At 44.1% G+C, this 25,187-nt stretch overlaps 1 protein-coding gene across 1 annotated transcript in view; it reads right to left on the bottom strand.

Moving 5' to 3' along the window:
• foxp4 (forkhead box P4) overlaps window positions 1–23,703 on the bottom strand; it is a 96,217-nt gene extending 72,514 nt beyond the window's left edge. Inside the window, 1 exon segment of the mRNA XM_069710242.1 lies at window positions 23,142–23,703. The gene's annotated coding sequence lies outside the window, so the exon portion shown is untranslated.
• Window positions 23,704–25,187: the final 1,484 nt, after the last annotated feature.

The raw sequence follows: 25,187 nt of genomic DNA, 5'->3' as shown, positions 1-25,187 counted from the left end.
CACCAAACAGGCCCCCGAGGATTCAACCCCCCCCTCTACCCACTTTCTCTCCCTCTCTGTCATCTCCCAATCCCCGCAATCGTTTCTCCATCCACATGCTTGTATCGACCTCCACCTCTTTAATCAGGACTTCTCCTCGTGTGGATGTTTGTGTGTTCCTCACATCCCTGCTAACACACAGTTTGTGTGTTTCAACTGTTAAAAGTCCAGCTTGACTGTTTCAGGTGGTGAAAAAACGAAGGGAAAAAAAAAAAAAATCCCCCTGTCTCACCCTCCCCCCGAACGTTGCTGGGATCCCTCACCACATGACTCCTGACTAGTCATTCTCCTGCATTTGTCTTCTGTAATAACATTGAAAATAGCATGAGATGAAAAAAAAGAAAAGGTGGGGGGGGCGATGGAAAGAACCTGCATATTTGTCATTTCCGATTGTTTACCTTTTTCACGGCAAATTGATTTTTACATCTCCTGTTACTGGAAGCTCTCCGGGCTCGACTGCCAGGCCTGTCTGGCCCTGGCCTCGGCTGCCAAGCCCGTCTCCGGGCTTTATGACCTGGCTCTGGGGAGGACTTTTAAGGCTTTCAAACTCACAAGTCATTTCGGTGATACAATACCGCTTTTGTCCTAACCACCTTTGTTGTTTTCTTTTCTCTCTCTGCTGCCTCTCGCTCTCCCTTTTCTTTCCTACACTTTTCATCTCTCACTCCCGAATGTTTTTTTCATTGGCTGTTAGAGCCACAAAGACCGGGGCCTATTTCTTGTCCAATCCTGTTTGTTTGCAGAAAGGTGGACTTGTTGCATCATGACAGGTTGACTGTCGAGCAGAAAAAGACACACTGTAGGAAACGCACGCACGTTCAAAGCCCTGCGGCTGACGTTTCAGGCTTGCTGTGGGGCGAGCCTGGTTGAAGCAGCTAGGGTTTCACTGTGGTGGCTGGGCGGTGCGCTGTGGTTCGGATCTTCCTGGATTCTGGTAGGACTGAGGTTTGCCTGCAGGGACCTCCAGTGAGCCCGGCAGCAGGCCTGAGCTAAACTGAGGCCAGAGCCAGGAATAGTCCCCAGCGCGGAGGGGAAGGCCTAATGGTGTGTTTGCAAGGGCAAACCCAAACAAACAACCTGCAGTTTGAATTGAAGAACTGAGCGAGGGCTCGGACCAGATGCTGCACGACGGTAGAAACACACGCAAACACAGCGCGAGTGTGTACAGAGGAGCAACTGAGTTGTGGCAAAAGGAGTGCACACTGTACATCCAGACTAAAGCCACGGCGGTAGCCTCAGCACATGTGTGGACTTCTGCCTAGCACAAAGCCTTTGTGACTGTGTGTGTGTGTGTGTGTGTGTGTGTGTGTGTGTGTGTGTGTGTGTGTGTGTGTGTGTGTGTGTGTGTGCGTGCGTGCGCGCACTCACGCTAACTGAGCTTTTACAGTTTCTCTCCATATTCACACTAATGAGAGAAAACGGCCAGAAAGTCTCTTCTGCAATTACTCCCCAAGGAGCAAGGTTTCAGAAAGACCATGGTGCATAAACAAATACACACTCACTCACTCACTCACACACACACACACACACACACACACACACACACACACACACACACACACACACACACACACACACACACACACACACACACACACACACACACACACACACACACGTACAGGAGGCTGAAACATCTGAAAGTGCATGAGGCTGACATTTAAATGTGTTCACCTGTTGTGTACCGGAGTGAACAAGAGAATAATACCAGAAATAATGTCAGATCATTATGGAAGCTAAGGACATCTGCTAATTAGAGCCCTGCCCAACAGGTAATTGTGTGTGTGTGTGTGTGTGTGTGTGTGTGTGTGTGTGTGTGTGTGTGTGTGTGTGTGTGTGTGTGTGTGTGTGTTTGTGTGTGTGTGTGCGTGTAGCAAAGGGCATTTTGTAAACAGACATTAACACCATTCACCTCACAAGTAAACCCTTCTCATGATCGCCTACACAGAGTGGTTGAACTGCAGCCCAATCTCTTGTAAGGACAAATCTAAGTGGAGCTTTGCCATAAAAAAAAATGCTAGTCTTGCTTTATGTGTGTGTGTGTGTGTGTGTGTGTGTGTGTGTGTGTGTGTGTGTGTGTGTGTGTGTGTGTGTGTGTGTGTGTGTGTGTGTGTGTGTGTGTGTGTGTGTGCGTGTGCGTGTGTGTGCGTGTGTCTCAGTGAGATAGGAGCCGACTGAGAGAGACATAATGGGATGTACATAAGGTTAATGTTTTTTTAAAAATCGCTTCTTTGTCACATCAGTTCAGATTTTTTGGGGCATTTTTTAGAGTCTTTATTTCAACTAGCAGCTAAGTACAATATTGCTATTCAACAGACACACACACACACACACACACACACACACACACACACACACACACACACACACACACACACACACACACACACACACACACACACACACAAGTAAAGGCAAACAAAGGACAGGAGATGTATACGACAAAAAACAAGCGATCATTTTTGTCTGTCCGAGAGTGAACCGTTTGAGAAAGGAGTCTTTGAGGCGTACACGCACACACACAGCCTGCCCAGTGTTTGTGGTGGCGGAGCACAGCTGGTAACATCTGGATGTATTTTAGAAGTGTTTACATTTCCAAAATGCTGAAAAACTACACAGAAAGAGAGAAAGAAGAAGAGAGAGAGAGAGAGACGGGATTCTGAAAAACACTGCAGGTGCCAGAAGAGCAATAAAAAAAAAAGAAGGAGCAAGTCCCAAAAGAAGATTGTTTAAAATATATCACAGTGGAGTTAGTTCACGTACACACACACAGTTTTTGCCACAATCCTAGTCCAACAATAACTGACATCTGGTGCACTAATTGGCAGACTGCAGCTTCTCCATCTGAGTTTTGTCCCGTCAAGCTTCCCGTACTGTAGCTGATCAAATGTAAACCGAGACTTGTGCATCATCTTTTCTATGCAGCGTGTCTCCACAGCTCGCCAGCTGACAACCAGTCTTACGCAGTCACCGCCACACACACACACCACAGAGCAATTTCCTCCAACACACACACACACACACACACACACACACACACACTAAAACAGCTGCATTTCCATTTTACTTCCCCTAAATGACGAAAACACAAAAACAGTTGGACTTCATTCAGCCTAATCAGACCTGACATCGAGAACAGCTCTGAGATGACGTCAACAATTGACACACACACACACACACACATAGAAAGGCAGAGAGAGAGAGAGACCATAGGATGTAATTTCAGTGATTGGGTATAATTTACCAGTGTAAGTTGAAACCAAGCAGGGCAACTAAAGTGATCTCTGCAAGATGAAAAAGAAAGCATACACATCGGGGTGGGGCACGCACGCACACACACGCGCACACACACACACACACACACACACACACACACACACACACACACACACACACACACACACACACACACACACACACACACACACACACACACGCATGCACAAGCACACATACACGCACACACACACACACACACACACAGACACACACACACAGGCGTACCCTCCAGGTATGCTCATCTCAGTGACTTATGTTCTGAAAAGGCCCGGGGTGTGTGTGATGTTACGAAACGGCAACGTGCTTGAATTTACAAGAAATTTGAAAGTGTCCCATGGAAAGTGTCCTCGGGATCATTCTAATCCGCTCAGGTATGCCACTTTCCCATGGCCCACCCTCGCCTCAACACACACACACACACACACACACACACACACACACACACACACACACACACACACACACACACACACACACACACACACACACACACACACACACACACACACACACACATACACGGGGGAGATTATTAAAGCGACCTCGTGGCACATGGAGCGTTCTGATGGATTTAACATCAAGAACGATTGTTAACTTTTAGGACTAAAAAGACTTGGAGGGACTCCTGAGAAAAAACTGAGCTCTTAGCCAGACACATGGATCACATGACAACTGGACCGCAGCAGCAGGGACCCCTGGGAAAACGGCACAGTGCCATCTCTCAGATCACACGGCCTCAGCAGCCGAGCGGTAATGACGCCGCACAGATATATCATATTTAGGTCTGAATATACCATTCATGTTCCGAGGGCTGAAGTGGATTTTGCTGTGAATATGCGCATCACAGTCAAGTGGTTAAAAAAAAAGAGATAATCACCGTGAAATAAATTAAACCTATTAAGAGGAACGTATGCTCAAGGTGACAGAAGAAATTAATTTGACTCAACTATTGAGACCCATACCTCCACCCCGCTATAGGATTTCTACCAAACTAATTATCACGCTCCACTTTCAGAAATAATAAGGAAAGTACTTAATAGGTTAGGATTCACCCCTGCATTCATATGTCCATTTAACATCATTGCTTTTATACCCACACACTCCTGCTTTAATGCAATTTCACATCCATGATTTAAAATAGGGGAAAGAATTATATTTCAAGTGGTGTCAGGATTAGAATATACAGGCAGTGATATTAAAATACTGTAAGGTCTTCTGTGTGTGTGCCAAGCCTCTCTGAGTGGCTGAAGCGGAGGTAAAGATGTTAAATAATGTTTTTGTCACAGTTTAGAACGACAGAGGAATTACAATGACACCACAGATCTCTGATTAGTCTTCTCTCGCTGTATATTAATTCTTTTTCTTCTCGGCTTTATGCCGGTTAGGACTTTAATTTTTAAACAGAGTGCAGATTTGAAAAGACCCCCAAGTGTGAGCTCCTACACCGCCAACAGAAGTCTGTTTATCTAGGCAGCCACTCGCTCCAATTATAACAACATCCAAATGCAACTATTGTTTCATCTCAAACAGTCTTTAAAATTAAAATCACTTTTTTGTGGGTTTTTTAATCCTCCTTCTTCTTACGCACCACTCAATTAGCATTTTACCCCCACCCCACCACCCCTCGCCCCTCCAGGCTATGGAAAAAGTGCAGAGTCAAAATGCAGGTTAAGCCAGTTTTGTTCATTATCAGTGCAACAGAAGTTGAGCAAAATCTAAATAAATAAATAAATAGAGCAAAGCCCTAACAAAAGGATTAATCAAAAATTAATTTTTTTTTCATGAATTTAAATGCAATGAGCATTAATTGTGCATTTGTGATGATCTTATTCCAGTCTTGTTTTTCCTTTAAGTTATGCCCTCCTGTCCTCTGCCTTTATATGTCTGTGTGTTGTGTCACTTTGTCCTCATGGGCCACTGATTTAGTCAGTGAGAGAAATATTCTGGTAAAGTCTGAGAGGATTACTATCTCTATATGTCAGCGTCACATGCACAGAAGCACAAACACAAACACTTCACGTCTCCAGGTGCATCACCTGAGCCACTGTCAGGAAACATTAAGGAAATAACTCAATGCATAAAACACAAAGAGACTTAAAGGGAGAGTCTATTAAGTACTGTGGTTTTCTATTAAACTCTAGTGGAGGCGGGGGAGAAAAGGGGAAGAGGAGTTCACATTATCTAAGAGAATTCCAATTAACACTCTCCCCCTCAGTAATTAGCTACTAAAATAGCTAGCGAACAAACCCAAAATCCCAACCCTGATGCCACTGCACTGCCTAATTAATTCTCAAATCAGGAGCATCTGATTCAGAAAATAACCTGATAGTGAGGATGACAGACAGACTGGACTGAATAAACCACGAGGAATACTGTTCAAGAGTAAATAAAATTTATTTAAAAAAAATCTGCCTGCTGGCAACCTGACTTATTCCTCATCATCACTATAATCCGGTGTTGCTTTGCCTATATTTAAAAAAATACAAATATAGTCAGACTAAAGCAAATGCCATTGCTTGTCTTCAATGAGAAGAAAAAATTGATTTAATGAGATAAAATAAGAGATAAAAAAAATAAAAGAAGCTGCTTATTGAGCAATCTGAGGCTGAGAATGAGGGAAGAAAAGCTACAGCGAGGGTCAAAGCCAGAAAAGCAGATATCTATCCGCTTGCATGCTGCTCATTTGCTCCTTCACTGGTCAGTTCTTCCACTGTTTAATGCAAACAGATGAGGCCTTTTCTCGCTCGTTTTTTTTTTTTTTTTTTCCAAATCCTGTCTTTTTAACAGTGGCTTCTTGGCCTCTGCAGTAACGTCAGCGCGGCGACTATTAAAACAGCATGTGTCCCAGACCGCTACGCACAAGACAGACACACACACGGAAGACCTCTGCACTTTATGGTGAACTTTTAACCACCTTTTCAATGAAGTGAAATTCTGCAGCACGCGGTGGGGGGGATGAGGGGGCTAAGGTGTGTCCGAAGGTTTGGTCGTGTCCACATATACAACAGGTGGGTAGATAAAACTTATCAGAGGTAAGTATCTGCTCGAGGTGTGTTAAGATGTCATCGATTTGCAGCTCCAATCGGCTATCAGTGACCAGAACTGATGGATAACAAGGCGGAGATAAACTCAGTGGGCCAACGATCCCGCTCTAATAACACCAGCCTAATTCATCTGCTTTTCAATATGCACACGGTGGCCGGTTTCAATTAGACACACATGCTCACTGTGGACAATACACTACCTCTAGCAGTAACTTTTAATATGCTGAGATAGCCATCATCCAGATTTAACACCGATTTTAGCAGTGAACACGAACACACACACACACACACACACACACACACACACACACACACACACACACACACACACCCACACACACACACACACACACGTAAACTAAATCACACACACAGAGCGCACATTATAAAAACACGCTGTCACACGCTGATCTGTATCTGGACAAGTCAAACTGTGATAAAGTCACTCTACAACTACAGCAATCGATGGAAGTAATTTATTTACCTCACCAGGCAATTTCTGCTCTGTCTTCAGAGAGAGGGAGGAAGAGAGAGAGAGAGAGAGGGAGAGAGAGAGAGAGAGAGAGAGAGACAGAGAGAGAGAGAGAGAGAGAGACAGAGGGAGATTTGGCAAGCATGTGTGAGTGGTGTGTAAATTAATCTAGCAGCAGTGAGATCCAGAGCAATGTATAAGTCCATAAAACAAGAGGAGGTTAAAGCAGCTCACATCACGTGCGCGCGCACACGCACACACACACACACACACACACACACACACACACACACACACACACACACACACACACACACACACACACACACACACACACACACATCAGGCAAATGTCCAACACCAAAACCGCTTCTTCCAGAGAGCGAAAAGACGTGAAACGTCATCTCGGTTCCATTAATGTGATGTGCTCTCCCTGGATACCACTAAAAAAAAACGAGGGAAAAAAGAACAGTTAAGAGTTCTTTCTCCTCCTTTTTCTTCCTTGCCTGCTTTCTCTCCATTCAAAAGCAGCACACGCTGGAGAGAGGCCTGTCCACGGTCCTTGACTTTAACTCAGTGAAATAAAAGGCACTTAACTAAGCCTCGCTGATCGATACAAACACTGCTGCCGGCGGGTTTTCACATACACGAACACACACACAGACGCACACTCATCCCACCTCCTCAGATGCTCATGCATATGCATGTCCATTGTGATTTATGCATCCTGGCGGGGGTGTGAGCCTATCTGAGAGCAAGGCCAACACACAGGTCAGCTCATTTGTAAATCAGTTGCCTATTTATGGATGTGTACGTGTGAGTGTTTGTGTGTATATGTGGATGTTTGTGCCTATAAATCTGTGCATGTGTGCGTATGGGTAGAGGTCAGCATCGGAAACAGGCTCATAATCACCGCAGCGCCTTCATTCATTATATTTATTGAAATCTTTCCAGCTTCTGCTCCATGCGCATGTAAATCATACTACGGGTTGCCGTCCATTCACTTCTGCGTGTGTTTTATTTTTTTTGTGTGTGTGTTCCAAGTCATGTCCACTGAGTGCTGACTATTTCTGCCAACCAGCTCTCTGACCTCGCTGTGCCACAGGAAGTCACCCAGCTCTGTGACCTCTCTTATTATACCCAGGGAAGGTTGGGAAAAAGTCTTTAGAAAAGCACCTTCCATCAGAGAGGCTGTCACTTAATGGGATCCCCACGGTCCCTTCTGTCCTATGCACTGGATTATGGGTAAAAAATAAGACAACATCTACACCCAAAGAGGTGTTGGGGGTTAAACGTACCTAGAATTTGTGGTATAATCTGAGGACATAGCCTGAAAAGTGAGTGCTTTCCTTTGTGGAAATTTCGTGGTGTTGCTCCACCCTCCTCCCACCTCCTCTGAACAACAGATTTGGGCTAATAGGGCAGCTGCTTGTCCCCCCTCCCTCTTCTAAAAACCCCTCTATGCTGCTCCCCTTGAAACCCTTCCACCCCATCTCCCTTCCAAAAAAAAGTCCGGAGGGACGCCTGTTGTTTTTTAACACAGACATGAATGGAAAAGTTCAAACTGTTGGAACGCTCCTCCCAGGAAAAGGTTGCATCTTATTTGTCCAGTATTTTCCTTGAGTGTTGCTCCGGATCTGTTCCCAGATCATTTGAAAAGATAGTAAAGAAAGGACCAAAACGCACCCTGTTTATCCATCTATCCATCTGTCTCGCCCTTCCTTTTTTGTTTTGCTACGATGTCAACACAGGCAACCGTATCCCAGAAATAAACCCTGCATTAGACCGGGCCGGCCACCACGCTTTGGGACGCCATCACTCACACACACCAGTTTTTACTCTCCACAAGGTATAAAAAAAAAATATATAACTAGGAACTAAGACTAAAATAAGAGCCTGGATATATTAAAAAAAAAAAATAAATAAATAAAAGAAGAGGAAAACAAAAACATTGCAAGCTATTGCAACACAAAAAAATGATACCCTGGGACACAGTATACCGAGAAGAAACCCCTCAAACACACACAATCAGTCCCTCGTGGTTGTGTGTGTTTCAATAGATTGAAAACTACTGTGAGTGACCAATCACACACACGACAGCAGGGCCTGACCTCGGTGTGTGTTCAAGTGTGCGGAAGTGTTTGTTTGTGTGTGTGTGTGTGTGTGTGTGTGTGTGTGTGTGTGTGTGTATCGGGGGGAGTGAACATATGTGTAACTGGAGCCAAACTGTAAGCCATATGCCACTCTGGTGCCAGCGAATCCCCCCCCCCTCTCCCCCTCCCCCCAACACACCCTACCACCCACCTTACCAGTCATGTACAAAAGAAGAAAAAAAACACATACGCGCACACACACACATACACCCGTGCCCTCTCATAAACACACTTGCATGTACACACACAGGCTTCCCTCTATGAAAAGAGAAGCCCCTCCACTTCATTAGGAAAGTAAACACAAGTGCTGTCTGAAGTGGCTAATTAGAGACTAATTACTCCCTGCTCGTTACTAATGCAAATTAGATTATGCTGCTTAACTTCCTCGTGTCCACAACGCTGCTGTTAATTGAGGCCTTTTGAAATTAAATTACTCGCTAATTAGCATATCAAAACCATTAATTCTGAGCAAGGAGGAGGAAAAAAAACAACAACAAATGCCAAGTTTTGCTAATGAGTTTTGCTAATTGAATATGTACGCTCAATACAGGCGGTTTGTGCCAGGAATACCTATTCAGCTGATCACCATGCTCGTGCCTGTGCGTGTGTGCGCGCACGTGTGCATAAGCAGCCAGACAGAAACACCATGCACCATAAGAGCAGCATATAATTAAAGGAACCGTTCCATCTCTCCAAACGCTTTGTCAATATTTCCTTCTGAACGCACGACTCCACTGATGTTCAGCATGCAGGGAGCAAGAGATACAGCTGAGACACAGAGAGGAGTGGGAGAGAGGGTGGATATTCATCTCATGAGAGGAAAAAGAGCCACTGAATGTGGAGTGTGTGTGTGTGTGTGTGTGTGTGTGTGTGTGTGTGTGTGTGTGTGTGTGTGTGTGTGTGTGTGTGTGTGTGTGTGTGTGTGTGTGTGCGTGCGTGTGGCGTTGCGGTGGCATGTGAGCACGGTTAGTGTTTGTCCAGGCTGCAAGCCGTCTTTGAAGTAAAGAACTCTGTCTTTCTGATGCTCTCCTAAAGCCCCAGACCCCCTGCCACCTCTTACTCTGTGCCCCCCCCCCCCCACCACCATTTCTCTCTCTCTATTCAACTGGCCCCTCTTCACCTCCGCTACAATACCTGTCCAATTAAGGTGTGTGTGTGTGTGTGTGTGTGTGTGTGTGTGTGTGTGTGTGTGTGTGTGTGTGTGTGTGTGTGTGTGTGTGTGTGTGTGTGTGTGTGTGTGTGTGTGTGTGTGTGTGTGTGTGTGTGTGTGTGTGTGTGTGTGTGTGTGTGTGTGTGTGTGTGTGTGTGTGTGTGTGTGTGTGTGTGTGTGTGTGTGTGTGTGTGTGTGTGTGTGTGTGTGTGTGTGTGTGTGTGTGTGTGTGTGTGTGTGTGTGTGTGTGTGTGTGTGTGTGTGTGTGTGTGTGTGTGTGTGTGTGTGTGTGTGTGTGTGTGTGTGTGTGTGTGTGTGTGTGTGTGTGTGTGTGTGTGTGTAAACACACACACACATACACATGCACGCTTACATATATAGGTTTTACGGCCACTGGCAGGTGAACGGCCCAATCTCTCCATCACTCAAAGATAAATCTGTTTTTCTCTCTCACAACTGAATAGATGATTTCCAACTTTGTGGATTTAGAGACGGTGAGCATATTCATGGCCGGAGTCATACCTGCTTATGAATAAGAGAGGATACACACGGAGCAGCCAGCAGCTATTAGCTACTTTAATCTGCTGACGAAATAAAAGAATCACACATTTGAAGATCCATCTCAGCTTTGCATGTAAAACTAGCAGAAATAATGTCATTCTGGGGGGACCCCCCCCCCCTTTCCCTTTCCTAAATATCTATCCAATCAGCATGCGTGAAAAGCCCTATTCAGGTTGGGCCTTATAAAAGTTTCATCTTATTACACTTTCCAACTCTCATTTTATTATCCCTGTAATGGCAGATGAAAAAAATGAATGGTAAAATTGAGAGGTAGCCATACAAAAAAATTAAATAACCATGATAATTAGATGTAAAGATATTATAATTCCTTTAACAGGATGCATAGAAACTGCTGCTCGACAATATTTGCCCTAATTGCTAGAATTATCATATTAACCAGTTACCATTTGGGTAAGTTGATTAAAAAATTGATTATTCGTCTATTTCTTTTAGGAGTTTCTTAATCAAAATCTAACATCCTTGAAAAATTAATTTGAAGCCGTTTCTTATCAGTTAATTAAATCGGGTTGGAAGTCATTTTTTCTGTGCGGCATGATTAGAACGGTTCTGTTCTCTTCTGTTCAGACACCATGACGTTAGAGGGGGAACTTTTCACTGTCTCATCAAACATTCACAACCACAAGAATAGGACTTCTTTGAAGGGCCCGCCGCCTTTTTTTTTTTTTCCTTCCAAACCTCTGCCTTTCTGATAAATTGTGCTATACCCAATAGATCTTTCTTTCTCGTTAACACATTCTCATTAACGGACAGAGAAAGCGAAAGGAGCGGGGAGGGGAGGGGAAAAGAAAAGAAAAGAAGAGTGTGTGTTGGAGGTGGGAGGGGGGGTGCTGCTGAGGGAGGGGGAAAAAAGAGGTGGGAAAACAGAGCAGAAAAAAATGTATCCTGAATCAATGGCAGAGATAAAGTCAAAAAGAGAAATGAATACACTGACAAAATTTTGTACACAATGATGAAAATTGAATAATGTGAAGACAATACGGGCACACACACATAACAGTGTTGCCTGGGTGACAGCCTTGTGTTGGCCTGTGCTGAGACTAAACAAATAAGCCAGGAGCTAAAACAAGACCTGCTGTTACAACAGGAACAAAATACCCATTGGACTGTGTTCTCGTTTAATTTTGGAAATCACACTCCTGGTTTTAAAATTTTGCAAACAAAATGCGTGGTAAAAATAGATTTTCCTGATGGATTTTACCTCAAATTTTCAGCCTTAAAAGCCTACGTATCAGAGGTTGACTTCACCTCAGAAAACTAGTTTTCTATTTCTGGAAGAAGACTAATTATGAAGCTCTGCCCCTGGGAGAGAAAAGCCCCTCTTGAAGGAAAGAGAGAAGGAGGGAGGGAGGCAGCGAGTCCATTCAGCATCAGTGCAATATAAGTTTGTCTCTCTCTACTTCAGCAGGCAGCAGAGCAGAACCGAGCAGATACAGTGCGCTCCACTCATCTGTCCATCCCAGACTCCTCGGGGAGGTATGGGAGGATTGGAGGAGAGGGGGGTCAAAAGGAGAATTAAAAGGAGAATCAGTGAGGATACGGAGCAGGATGCCGAGTCTCTCTGATTGGATAATGAATTGAACGATTATTAGAGCCTGGCTAGTAAAGTTACGCAGAAATCTTAGCTCATCAGCCAATCAGCCAATCAACCAGCTCCCTCATCAACCAATCAGACCCCCATCCAGAGGAGGGGGGTGCTGCTGTGGTAGAGGTGTGTGTGTGTGTGTGTGTGTGTGTGTGTGTGTGTGTGTGTGTGTGTGTGTGTGTGTGTGTGGGGGCTTTACTATTTGCTCTTCCATCTGCCTCCCATCACCATATTTCTGTCTCTCTCTTTCTCTTGCAACACCGTTAGTCTGTCTTGTCTTCGGTACAGCTGCCCTCATCTTTCTCTGTGGGAGACAGAGAATTCTCAAAGCCACAATTACCGCACAGAACTATCAATTTCCCCTTCAATTAACCCTGTGGGAAGAGCGGGGACACGGGAGAGGAAGGAGAGAGCAGAGAAGGGGATGAGAAATTCAAATTTTAGGATGACTTGGTGTCCCCCTCCACCACCACAGGGGGGGTGGGGGGGGAGTGCAGTCATGTGTTTGGGCTGAGAAGGGAGAGAATTACAGCTCCTCGGGATGAACTTGACCCCGCCACTGGAGGTCAAACAAGTTACTATACAGCACAGGCCCCCTATCCTCATTACCAGCAAATAGGCCAAGGCAGTGTTCCACTAATGCAGACTGTATGTTAATAACCAGCGCTTGAACCACAGCGCAGATCTGCTGAAAGCTAAGAGAGAGATCGACAGAGCAGCGAGGAGGAGAACGGAGGGAAAGAGAGGAACTAGGAAAAAAGGACAGAGAAGAAGGGGGAGGGGGGGAGCCTGGAGTTGGGTTTCTTAGATCAGCGACCGAGGGCCTGCGCCCCGCAACAACGGACAACTCTGATGGCATGCCTGCTCCCCATCTCCTCCTCTTCTTTACATTCTCACTTCCCTTCCCTCCTCCTCCTCTTCCACCTCCACCCACTCTCCGAGAGAAAACCCCTGGGGGAGCCGCTCAAACCGAACCCCAGCCTTCAGCGAAGTTTCGTAGGCAAACTTTTTTCAGGAAGCCCCCAGAAGCCGCGCGCCTGCCTGACACCACAAAGCATGCCAGGGTTTCATTGCCAGCCACCCCCCCCCTCCTGTCCTCGTTTTTGTACTTTAGTCCTTCGTTCCTCCCTCAGTCCCCTCCCTCAGTTATGCTAACTACTTTCTGAGGCTAATGCACTGTTCCTGACTGACCTTTAGACAATGGAAACCTGCAGCAGCAGAAGTTGCCGATTAGGGCTACAGGTTGCACACGGCAGCACTGACCTTCATTGGGTAAATGGGCATTGTGGCATCTGCTAATCTAACAACATGAAGCTCATCATACATGCCCTTAGCTTTTGAAAAGACCTATTCCAGTGTTTCTCCACTACTTTCTTGTAAATACTTCAAAGAAGAGTGTCACACTGGACATAACGAGGAGAAAATACAGAGTAAAAATCAAAAGAAATTCCCTTCGTTGTTTTTGTTTGAGAATCATGGCTAAAGTGTGTCTGTTTGTGTGCTGTGAGAAAAAAATATTTTTAGTCCAGGGACAAGTAGGTGTGCTGACAAAACACTGCAATAACAGTTTAACACAATCACAAGTGGACTGAATAAAATGTTGAACCATAATTCAAGTCTTTTTTTCTGCACACTGAATAGAATTCTTTGGAAGAGTAACAGCACATTTCAATAAGTTTACAAATTAGTAGGAATATGTATGAATGTGCTGCAGCTGCCTGCCTGTCTTTGCGTACATTCAAAGCAAGCAAAATATTGTATTTGAATTATTTCTGTTCGAAATGTCTTTCAATGTTTTCATTTTGTTGTAAAAAAAAAAAAAAAAAAAAAAGCATTTACAGTCACTGTATTTGACGCACACACCCTCCCTCACACTCTCGTCATTTCAGTAATACGCAATAAATTATTCCTATTAAAATGGGGCCTGAGCAGAGGCGGCAAATGTTGGAGGTAAACTGGGATGACATCTTGGATGTAATGAAGAGGCTGGGGGAACACCGAGCTGTGATAATTAGACGACGGGCATGACCAGGAGAGTCGGAGAGGGACCGGAGGGGGGAGAGCGTGGATGAAGAGGGGCGGATAAAGTAGATGGACAGGAGAAAGTGCAACACAATAAGAGGCAAAACGAGAGAAAAGAGAGACAGCGAGTGTTGATTCCTTCACACTGAGTGACTATAGGAGCTCCAGCAGGGAAAAGAACGCTTGCCGACCAACCACGGGCCAGAAATGAAGGCAGCCCTGGCAACTGCAGGCACGCATGCTGCGAGTACAGTATGTGTGCAGCCTCATCGGTGACACAAGCGTTTACCCTGATACGTTTGTATGACGACGGATTCAGAGAGCAGAGCAGAGAGAACTGACTGTTTACTGCAATCTGGGAAGAAAAAAAAGGCCTCATTTAATTCATTTTTACTTCATGTATGCCCCGTTAAAAGCCAACAAAATGAAAAACAAGTCTGTTTAAACATAGCGTTGGGCCTTTGTAGATACAGTGGAGCAGTGAGAATGTGCCGGCACTATATTTGTATGATGTTTTTTTCTTTTAATCCAGGAAAATTTTATTTCAATTAATTTTTAAAAGGCCTTTTTTTTTTTTCTTCCAAGTTGATATATTGAAGTTGGAAAAGAAAAACTATGCTATACGTAAAAAAAAATAAAAAAAAATTGGAAAACTTTTCTTTAATCTGCAAAAGATCTGATAACAGCATATAAACAGTATCATCTCAATCTGAAAATTTCCTGTGAGCCAAGAACTTAAATATTGTTAAAATCAAAGACTTCTTTCTTTTAACAACGTAGCACGTTTCCTACTTTTCAGCTCGTCTTTTCTTCTTGTTTTTCATTCCTCTCTGCTTTGCTTTCCTCTCACCCCCCTGTCCAAGAGTCTGCCGGCAAACAGTGAGGCGCTGCTTCACAGGCCAACAGCCCGCAACGCAAACACACCCGCCAAACCTGCTCTGCCTTCTTCTCTCTCCTCAGGAACAGGAGAGCTGGCTCTAATTCACAGGCTGGTAAAGCTGTGGTGGACAGCAGTCTTGATCTGGCAGGATTAGGCTACTTTTATTTCCCCGAGAGCCACGGGGAGGAGAAGGGAGTTGGGGGGGCCGAGGGAGGTGTGTGTGTGTGTGTGTGTGTTTGAGGAGAAAGGGGGGGCTCAAATCCTTCTACAAATGTCAGACAACGACTGGTGACCAGGGGCCGCACAGATACACACACACACACACACACACACACACACACACACACACACACACACACACACACACACACACACACACACACACACACACACGCAAGTTCACACACTCATAAACACTCCTGAAAAACCAGCGCAGTGTGCCACCCAGAAAAGAGACTCATCACTCTCCGTCTCATCAGTTTGAGGAAGGAGCGATGTGGGGGCAAGAGGGGAGAAAAGGAGGAGGAGGGAAGGAAGGAGGGAGGGAGGGAAGGAGGGAGGGAGTAAAAGAGGAGGAGGGGGGGGGATTACACAATTATTCAGATAACAGCTGGGAATAATCTAGTGGCAGATGTCTCTCGGTCAACAATGCCCACCACACACAGGCGTGCATGTGTGTGTGTGCATACACACCAACAGAGTCTCAATGCTCAGCGAGCAGCACGCAGAGGGAAAAAACGGCCGCTGATGAACCAGCGCGAGCTACTCAAGCACACAGCTCCCTCCGTCTGTCTGGAAAAGTTGTTGTTTTTTAAGTCGATGAAACAATCTATGAAAAATAATGACATACTGACAGTTTTCTCCTAATCAATGAAATGTCTACAAGACACAGAAGAAAAAGAGCCAAGTTGTTGGGAAAGTGACGACCTGTTGGCTTTTCTTTCTCTTATGAGTGCCATCTGAAAAACAAATCTAAAACTGGAGGAAGTCTAACCAAGGAGGAGAGGCGGAAGCTCATCACAGATACGCGCAATACGATTACACACATGCATTTCCAAACAGCATCCTTTGCATCTCCCAGCGGAGGTGCAGTCACTATCCTCCCCTCTCTGAAAGCCACAGAGCCCCGACCCTGTTGTGCAGAGCCTGCACAGTCTCTTTACCTTCAGAGCAAAGCAGAGGGAAGAGGAAGATAATGAGGACAGACAAGGAGAGAGACATTGAGAGTGTAGTCGTTTGCTGGTGGCCAGATCATATTCATCATATTTACTCGAAAAGAATATCTTCCAGAACTTTTCTGGCAGTAAATTTTTAGCTCTGTTCCCTTCTAACGTGAATAAATCTTCCTGCGAGGTTGTGTAGTTGGGGAGGAAGGAAAAGGGGGGCAGCTCTGTCAATCCGTCAACCTAGGCAGCCTATTGTGATTTGGTTTAACACTGGTTAACAGCTCGTCCTGTCAGAGGATGGATCATCCCGCGGCGCCTCACATGCTAATAGCTTAAGTAGGCATCCCATGTCCCCCGGAACTAATACCACAAATACTAATACCATAAAAGAGCGGTGCGCGCCGACGCTCCAGCCTCACTTTTGCCAACATCTCGATACTTTGCGGATTAGAAAACATAATGAGATGCATTTAAATGCTTATTACCTCTCTGGTCCAGGATGGCAAGGAACAGGGACAAGAAGGGAAGTGCTGCGCTGCTAATTTTCCCATCATCATATGTTAATCTACAGTCATTCTTTCAAATATTCTGATGCAAATCACAAAGTAAAAAAAATGTTAAAATATACCAGATTAACTTTAGATGTGATAAAAGGAACCAGAAACGTAGTATTCGGAGGTTGTGGACCTTGATGTGGATCCCTGTGCGCTCCCACTCTCGTGTGAATCTCAGCATTTCATCAGAGCGCTCACTCGTCCGCTCGGCAGATTTTACCGGCACAGCGCTGCGGACAAACGAGCACTCCTGAGCTGTGTAAACGTGTGACTACAGTGAGATGCTTTATGAAACATGTGTGTGTGTGTGTGTGTGTGTGTGTGTGTGTGTGTGTGTGTGTGTGTGTGTGTGTGTGTGTGTGTGTGTGTGTATATCCATTCCTTTTTCTGAGTCTTGCGCCTCGCAGCTGTCACCTACCAATCAGATCAGAGCCATCCTTTTCAACACACATTAAAGCAGTGCAGCAGAAAGTTTAGTCACATTGTTGTTGTGAGTGAAGCTTTCCGCGGCTCCGCTCCCTCGGTTACCCGCTCGATTGACGGCCGCCCTGTCAGTTTGTCGCGGCGCTTTAGAAAACACCAACGGCTCTCTGATGAAGTGCTTACAAAAGGTCAGAGGGTGGAGGCGATGGAGAGGAGGGGAGCCGACTACTGAGAGAAAGGAAGGCAGTGGAAGAGGGAAAAAAAAAAATGGGAGACGGGATAGAGTGAAGGAAAATCCATAACACAAATACAGCTGTCAGAAGCGATGCAGAGTTAGCAGGGGGACACAACGACCGATGAAGATGCTCTTGCTTGAACACAACAGGCGTTCTGCAGGCACTTACGCTGCTCGGGTATTTTCCCGCCTAACGCTGACCATCTCAAGTGCTCTACCTGATCTGCACCTCATCATCATCCTCCTCCTCCTCTGTGACTCGTTCTCTCTGCCTTCACTTCACTATGTGCTCTCAGTCCTCCAGACTCCGCAGCAGCTCTCTGCTCCGGCCGTGGCCTCAGGTGCCAAAGCGCACTCTGAAGAGGCTGATCTAATGCTTCCTCAGCTATAATAACCCCTGCCCATAACCCCCTCGCACTGTACTTTCCCTCACTTCGTACAGCCTTTTACTCAGATTTTCTATCTGTCTCCATGCCCCCCCCCCCCGCATCCACCCTCCACCTCACCTCACACCCCCCACCCCCACCCATAGGAAACAGTCTCTTCCGCTCTGAGCTGTTGGGTCACTCCTTCCCACATCCATCAGCTGTTAATGGGCCAGTGCTGCGTGGAGCTGGAGAAACATCTCCGAGCCACCCCCCCCCCCACACACACACACACACACACACACAAATGCAGGAAAAACTTAGGAAATGTCTCATCTTTAATGCACAGACATGTTAATGACCACAGGCTAAACCACTGTGTCAGACACAATGATTACCTTATCAATCAGAAGGGGGGGGGGGAAGAGCGCATATATTTTTAGAGGAATTAAGATGAGGCTGCTGTCACCACACAGGCAATGACAGCTCTTTCAAAAGCCACAAAAGGCAAAAAGGAAAAACGGGGCAACAAAAGTCGACATCTTCTCCCTCTCACAGGTGGTCAACCTCCTAGAGGCCGCCGCCAGCATCTTCCCGCTTTTTTTTTCCTCCTCCTCTCTGCTGTCCTGCAACTTTACGGCACGACACCCGTCTTCCTGACCCCCCCACCCCCTCTCACTAAAAACACATCTCATCTGTGAAAAATGTTGTACGCACGCACACACACACACACACACACACACACACACACACACACACACACACACACACACACACACACACACACACACACACACACACACACACACACACACACACACTTTCACACAAGTATTCAGCCCTCAACTTCTCCCAAATAACAGGTTCAATTAGAACCACATGTAAAATCAGGCCTCAGTCTGAAGCAATGTGGCAGCAGCTTCACTGAGCAGTCAATCAGCTCCGTGCACAAGCAGAACATTTTCACACTCGCTGTACAATAACACCTTCTTTAAACTAATTAATTTTTCAATTATATTTCATGGACCATTTTTAAACAGGTACAAGTAGTAATTGTTATTGTAATGGTATTTGGTGATTACATTTGAGGTATTTTTACATTACTGAAAAAAAAACTGAAAAGCACCAAAAGTGTTCCATAAAAATTTACGATACAAGAAATTAAAGTTTAATTTTACCAAATAATTATACAGTCACTGTGTGTAGAATATCTCATGTTCTTGTCCTGCAGAGTTTCCACATTTAAAGCCCAACACATGTTCAGCTGAAACGCGTGCAATAATGTCAGCTTCAGGAGTCACACTTGAAATAATTCCATTTAAAAACATGCTTTCTCTCCCTGCACAGATTTTTTTTTTTTTTTTTTTGCTTTTCTCAAACCATCTAAAGGATATTGAAAATTTAACCATTTCAGCTTTTAAGCAGGTAATGCACTAAGTGCTGCAATAGAAGTAAATCTGCGAGTATCTATCACGGGTCAAACCCTACATGTATGGCAGTGTCGTATACGGGTGCTCTTCAACATTACTTTGGAGCCAAAAGCCCACTCAGACCTGTGGGTTTGGGATAGCAGGAGGGTTTTGATGAAGAGAGATGTAGAGACAGACAGGCAAGCCATCAATGCTACCGACGCACAGGACATTTAAAAACTTCAAATACTGTCCATTTTCACTCAAGCAGGACAGGTGAATTGAGAAAAAAGCACTCTCGAACGCACACACTCCCGCACTTAGATACATACACCCTTCCACACATACGTTCACACGCGCTCATGCTGGAGGTAAGCACTCTTTGAGTGAGTTTATGGACTAACACAATCATGTTGGTGGCTTTTAATCCCACTGAAGGGGTTTTAAAGCGCACGAGATTCACAGCCATTACCGCCTGTCTCTAGACGGTCGCACGCATGGCTCCAGTCACACCCCGGCACACACTCACATGCAGCACCGAGCTGAAAATCACCATTTAAGTAACGTGTCAGTAAGCATAACAGAAACAATTGTCTGCAGGAGAACAGTCTGAAAGTGATAAAAATCAGCCGAACATGAGCGACTCCTACAAACAATGAAACAAAACAGGACACGGAAAAGACACAGCTGTTGAGAGGAGAGAGGGGGAAAAAAAAGACGGAAAAAGTGTTGAAGCAAGTCAGATGAAAAACGGTGGCAACGCTGAGGCAAACTCACAGACACGGGTACACAATAGCCGACAGAGAGCTGAGAGAGTCAATCTGTCTCTGACACCTCTGGCTTCCTGCACACGTACACTCTTCTTTCTTTTTTTTCCCCAAATAACTACTTCTGCCTCTCAAATACTCTTTTGTTTCATTGTCTCTTATTATATTTTCATGAAAGGCCTGTCAGTGATGTGATAGCCTATTAAGGAGCAGAGCACTACACAGAAATGATAACTTTACGGTGATTTTAATGAGTTTAAACTGTTGATAAATGCTGCTGAGTTTGAATAGAAATTTAAAAAAAAAAAAATCTTTTTCTCTTGCTGTGGTTCGCAGCTCTACCATTGTAAGCCTCTTTTTTAGGGTTTGAAAATGATTATTAATGAGACAATTTCAACTATAAATTTATAAACAATTAAATTGTACAGTCACTGTCGTGTTATTTAAAAACCTGCAACTCCATAATTTCATCCTAAAAACTGAGCCAAAGAGAAATTAATGAGCAGAAAAAACAGGTAGCAGTGACAATCACGATATTAAAAAAGAAAATCTGCACAAGTAAATAATTTACTGTCAATACATTTTTAGGAAAACATTTTGAACATATTTAGCATTATACAGAAGGATTTAGGAAAAGATTTAACTGATTTTCACAGCCAGAATAAACTGTTAATTATTTCAACATTATTTTACATTCTAAAAGTGTGCTGTTAAAATACATTCAGCCTCTAATATCTGTTTCAATTCAGATGATTGAAATAAAATACAACATGATAGTGTGTAAAGGCCACTACATTTAAAACTTCAAGGGGCAGTTTTTCTTTTATGAAGGCTACAACTTGTTGTGTCTCACATGAAGGTGAAATCAACTTTTCTTTTTTTTTTCTTTTTTTTTCTGGCATTCACTTCACTTCAGGGACTACGGAGGCTCCACAAAATACCTGCTTTCCCGTTTGACACCACAACTGTGACAAGGTCATAAAACGTGATTAAGAGCTTTTTCATTCCCGCTGGATCTTCGATTAAAGTGCAATTAAAAGTGTGTCATCGCGTCGCGGAAATGCCAGCATAGAGGACAGGGTGGGGGGACTGGGTGTGTGGGGTGGGGGGGGACACAACAGGAGAGAGAGGGGACACAGTAAATAAAATTAATTATGCCAAATGCCCCGGCGCCCATCAATCACGGAGCAATAATGCCCGTGTCAGGGTGCAGGGTGCGCACCCACACGGCCTGCATGCTTTGCTCTCAATGACAGACAACTAACAGCAATTAATTGTCATTTCATTTCTGCCTTTCTTTTTTTTTTTTTTTTTTTTTTGGGGGGGGGAATCCACAGCTTTCAATCATACGGAGCTGAGTCCATCTGACCTGCGGGGATCTGCTGCCTGATATCTGATTATGGACATTTTATTTTAAAGGGAAAAATAGGAACAAAACAACCACAACTTAATTTTTTTCCAAAAGTTGTCGTTACTGTGTTGCATGCTCCGTGCAGGCTATAAGTACACCCTAATTTAAACTGTTTATCTCATTACCATATAGTTTAAATATATATATACACATATATATATATATATATATTATTTAAAAAAATTGTCTCGGTAATAACTTATTTGTTTTCCTCTAGGAAATAAATCATCTGTGGTGCAGGCCTAGTTTTAGTCGGTTTATAACTGCAAAAAGAAAACATGGGTCATGCAGAGGTTCTGAAACAGACTTCATCCTCCTCAATTTCTAATTTTATAATATTGTCAGATCCAAACATGTGAGATTATGTTTCGAATTTTATCCTCAGAAGTATAACACGTGTATTTTTTTCATCAGTCTAATTTACGGATTATAAAAAAGGACTAAAATGCATCATGCACTTCTGATTAACCCAGCAGATTTGATCCGTTCAAAATTCACCTTGAAAGTGGAACTTAAGTTTAACAATTCAGGGAACAACTTCCCTCATGTTCAACTGTCAAGGCATTCAGCTGTTATTTATCTAAAAATATCTAAAGTATAAAAAAAGATTTATGGGAAAAGTACAACAGACACGTCAGACCTCTGCGAGGTCACACAAAGAGGTTCCAGTTTCAAAAGTCAAAATGCTTTGAAAAGAAAGTATTGTCCTCAGACCTATTGACCATGTCAACAAGAAAGCTTTTCGCCCTTCTTAAAACAAGAGCTCTATTATCTTGGACGACGGGTGTAATGCTCTTTTCAAATTTTCAAACGTTGTTGTTTAATTGTCAGAGATAGAATTTCAATAATAAAAGACTGTACGTTTAGCGGCTGTGAGTTAAACAAGTATAAAGCGATGGCAAAGCATTCAGATGGCTGTGTGTGTAAAATGATCACCACGTAACACGTCGGTGTCTATTATCAAATCTATGAACACGGGTTATTAACAGGGACAAGAAGTTTAAGTTTGTTTCCTCCATTCAAATCCACTACCGACATCTAAAAACCGGAGCGAAAAAAAACAACTTTTTGTCGTCTCAGAAGCGAAGACTTCGGACAATGACACTTCACTGAACCTCCGAGTCCACGGAAACGTGATCTGATCAATTATAAGGCTCCAAAATAAATCGCAATATCCCGCTAAAATACAAATACAGATTAAAAGAAAGTGGATTTCGGCTCTGAGTGAAAGTGGCGGAACAAACTTCGATTTTCTGTCCACTGGAGAAATTCAAAAGAAGGAAACGACTTCTGCTTCAAAGAGGATTTTTTTTTTTTTTTTTTTTTAAAGGTGTCAAAGGTTTCCCACCAGAAAGAGTCAAAGTTGGAGTGAAACACGGACGGAGGGAAGTCTGCAGGAGGAAAACTCCAAATGTGGCCGCCGTCTAATGCTCTAATACCCGGTTATATTACCAGGCTGACTTGGAGGACTTTCACCAACAATGTGCGATGAAAAGTTGAAGTTCGGCGTTCTTAGCTTATCAGAGAGTTTCAATGGAAGCACAGCGAGAGAGAAAAAGCGAGAGAGCTTAAAAAGAGGGAAAGGAGAAGTGTAGATAATGCATCAACCTGTTCTCTTGGTTTCTGAAGAAGTCAACTTTCACGCCAGTGGTTGGACCATGTGGGCAGCCCGCTTCTGCTCCTCAAAGCCCGGCGCGTCCACTCTCTCACGGCGACAAAGGGGACACAAACCGACGGGACGAAAAAAAAAATCAGAAAAAAATAAAAATAAAAAAAAATGGAAAGAAACAGAGGAGAGAGAGACAGAGAAATCTGGGATCTAAGACCGCAGGACCATTACTTTAAACGACAAAGCGTGCTGGTTAGTCCTTTCCTTTTCCCTTTTGTGTGCGTCCTCTCTCCTCGGAGTGGCCCCTCTGGAGTGAAGTCAGAACAATACTGCCGCTAAAACTCTGGCACTGTGCGCAAGTTGCCGCGGAGAAACCACGCAGCTTCTTGTTTTTTTGTTGTTGTTGTTTAGTTGCTTCTGCTTCCCCCCGCTATCTCTTCGAGAGGCGTATTCAGCGCGTATAACCTCTCCACCGGTCTTCACTTTTTGGCATCCCGTCTGTTGCTTGCTCGTTCGCTGGAAATCAGGGTTGAATCACTGGGGCTGTGTGTGTGTGTGTGTGTGTGTGTGTGTGTGTGTGTGTGTGTGTGTTGCGGGGAGACAGTTTGCTGCGCTACCGTAATGCCTCTAAAGTAGGTGCGCGTTTTCGTCGCTGCCCTATCCTCGTAGAGCCCTGGCGCACAAAAAAACAGCAGCCAGTGAGAGCTATCTCTCTGTCGCTCCCCAGTGTGCGTGTGTGTGTGTGTGTGTGTGTGTGTGTGTGTGTGTGTGTGTGTGTGTGTGTGTGTGTGTGTGTGTGTGTGTGTGTGTGTGTGTGTGTGTGTGTGTGTGTGTGTGTGTGAGGGGAAGGCACTGATCTTTTGACCTCTCTTTGCATCCTGACTGAGTTGTGCTATTGTGGAGGCAGAGAGGAACAGATGTTAGCCTGCACAAAGTTTGAGCTCAGAAACCTCCAGAAACAAAGGAAGATAACCCAAACACAACTAGTCTACCAGTAAATACTTAGCTTTTCTCCACTTCTGCATTTTATTATCAGTTACAAAAAAACAACTTTAAAACTATTCACAAACTATGCACAAAATAAAATTCCACTGAAATGACCAGCCTATAATTTAACTATTTTTTACTCTTGAATCACAGTAAAATAACTTTTATTTTATAATACTGAATTATAGTCTATATTGATTTATGCCAGAAAGATTTATGCCAACCTAAGAAAATGCTGTATTCCACAAATACAAAATAGCCTGGTGTAAAATCTGTTTAAGTGGGCTCACTCTTCTCCAACACCTTCCTTCCAAATAGACAGTTATATTGTGATTAGATAAATTTTACTGTCTTCCTACCTCACTGTGTCCTTTATGTATTTTGGAAGCTTGACAACTCCGTTTGGAGAGTTATTACTGCCCTCCCCCCCCCTTGCCACCGCATTCATTTACTAATTGACAGCATAATCAGTGTTGAGATTACTGTCTCTGATGAAATTTGGAAATTACATCATACCTGTCGCTGCAAAAAAAAAAAAAAAAAGAGAGAGAGAGAAGAAAAGAAAAAAAAGCCATAACTCAAAGGATGATCCTGGAATAATTTTGCTTTGGCCATTAAAGGGGATTCTGCCCTCGTGTCTTTCCTCTATCTAAGCTTTTACCTTTGGAAAATGATGGCAGTCCATCACAGCACCACCCAACAATGGGCCACGACTGCTGTAAATCACAACACATTCATTAGCACGATCAATACCAGAAAAAAAATATATATGTGCGTCTGTATGAGTGTGTGTGCAAATGTTTGGGTGTGCTTACGAGCAACCATATATTCTTTTACTCACTCACTTCTCCTCCGAGCCCGACACATTTTGTGCCAGGAACACTTTGTCATACGTCTCCAATAAATCTCCGGAGAACTGACGAGTGCTAATGTGAGCAACTGGATGGTGATGAGTGATGCTTTTCTAAGTGGCTGTTAGCGGGAAGGTGCACTTTCAAGTTTGATCTACAAAAATCGGACAGTGTTATTAAAAGAAAGTTCATAACTGAGCAGCAGCA

The sequence above is a fragment of the Brachyistius frenatus genome, unplaced genomic scaffold (genome assembly GCF_029030835.1).
Source record: "Brachyistius frenatus isolate BFR_SWC_R1_liver_20210118 unplaced genomic scaffold, ASM2903083v1 Contig_4, whole genome shotgun sequence".
NCBI classification, from domain to species: Eukaryota; Metazoa; Chordata; class Actinopteri; family Embiotocidae; genus Brachyistius; species Brachyistius frenatus.
Note: the sequence above shows the minus strand (reverse complement) of the source record. Positions and strands in the feature narration are given on the sequence as shown.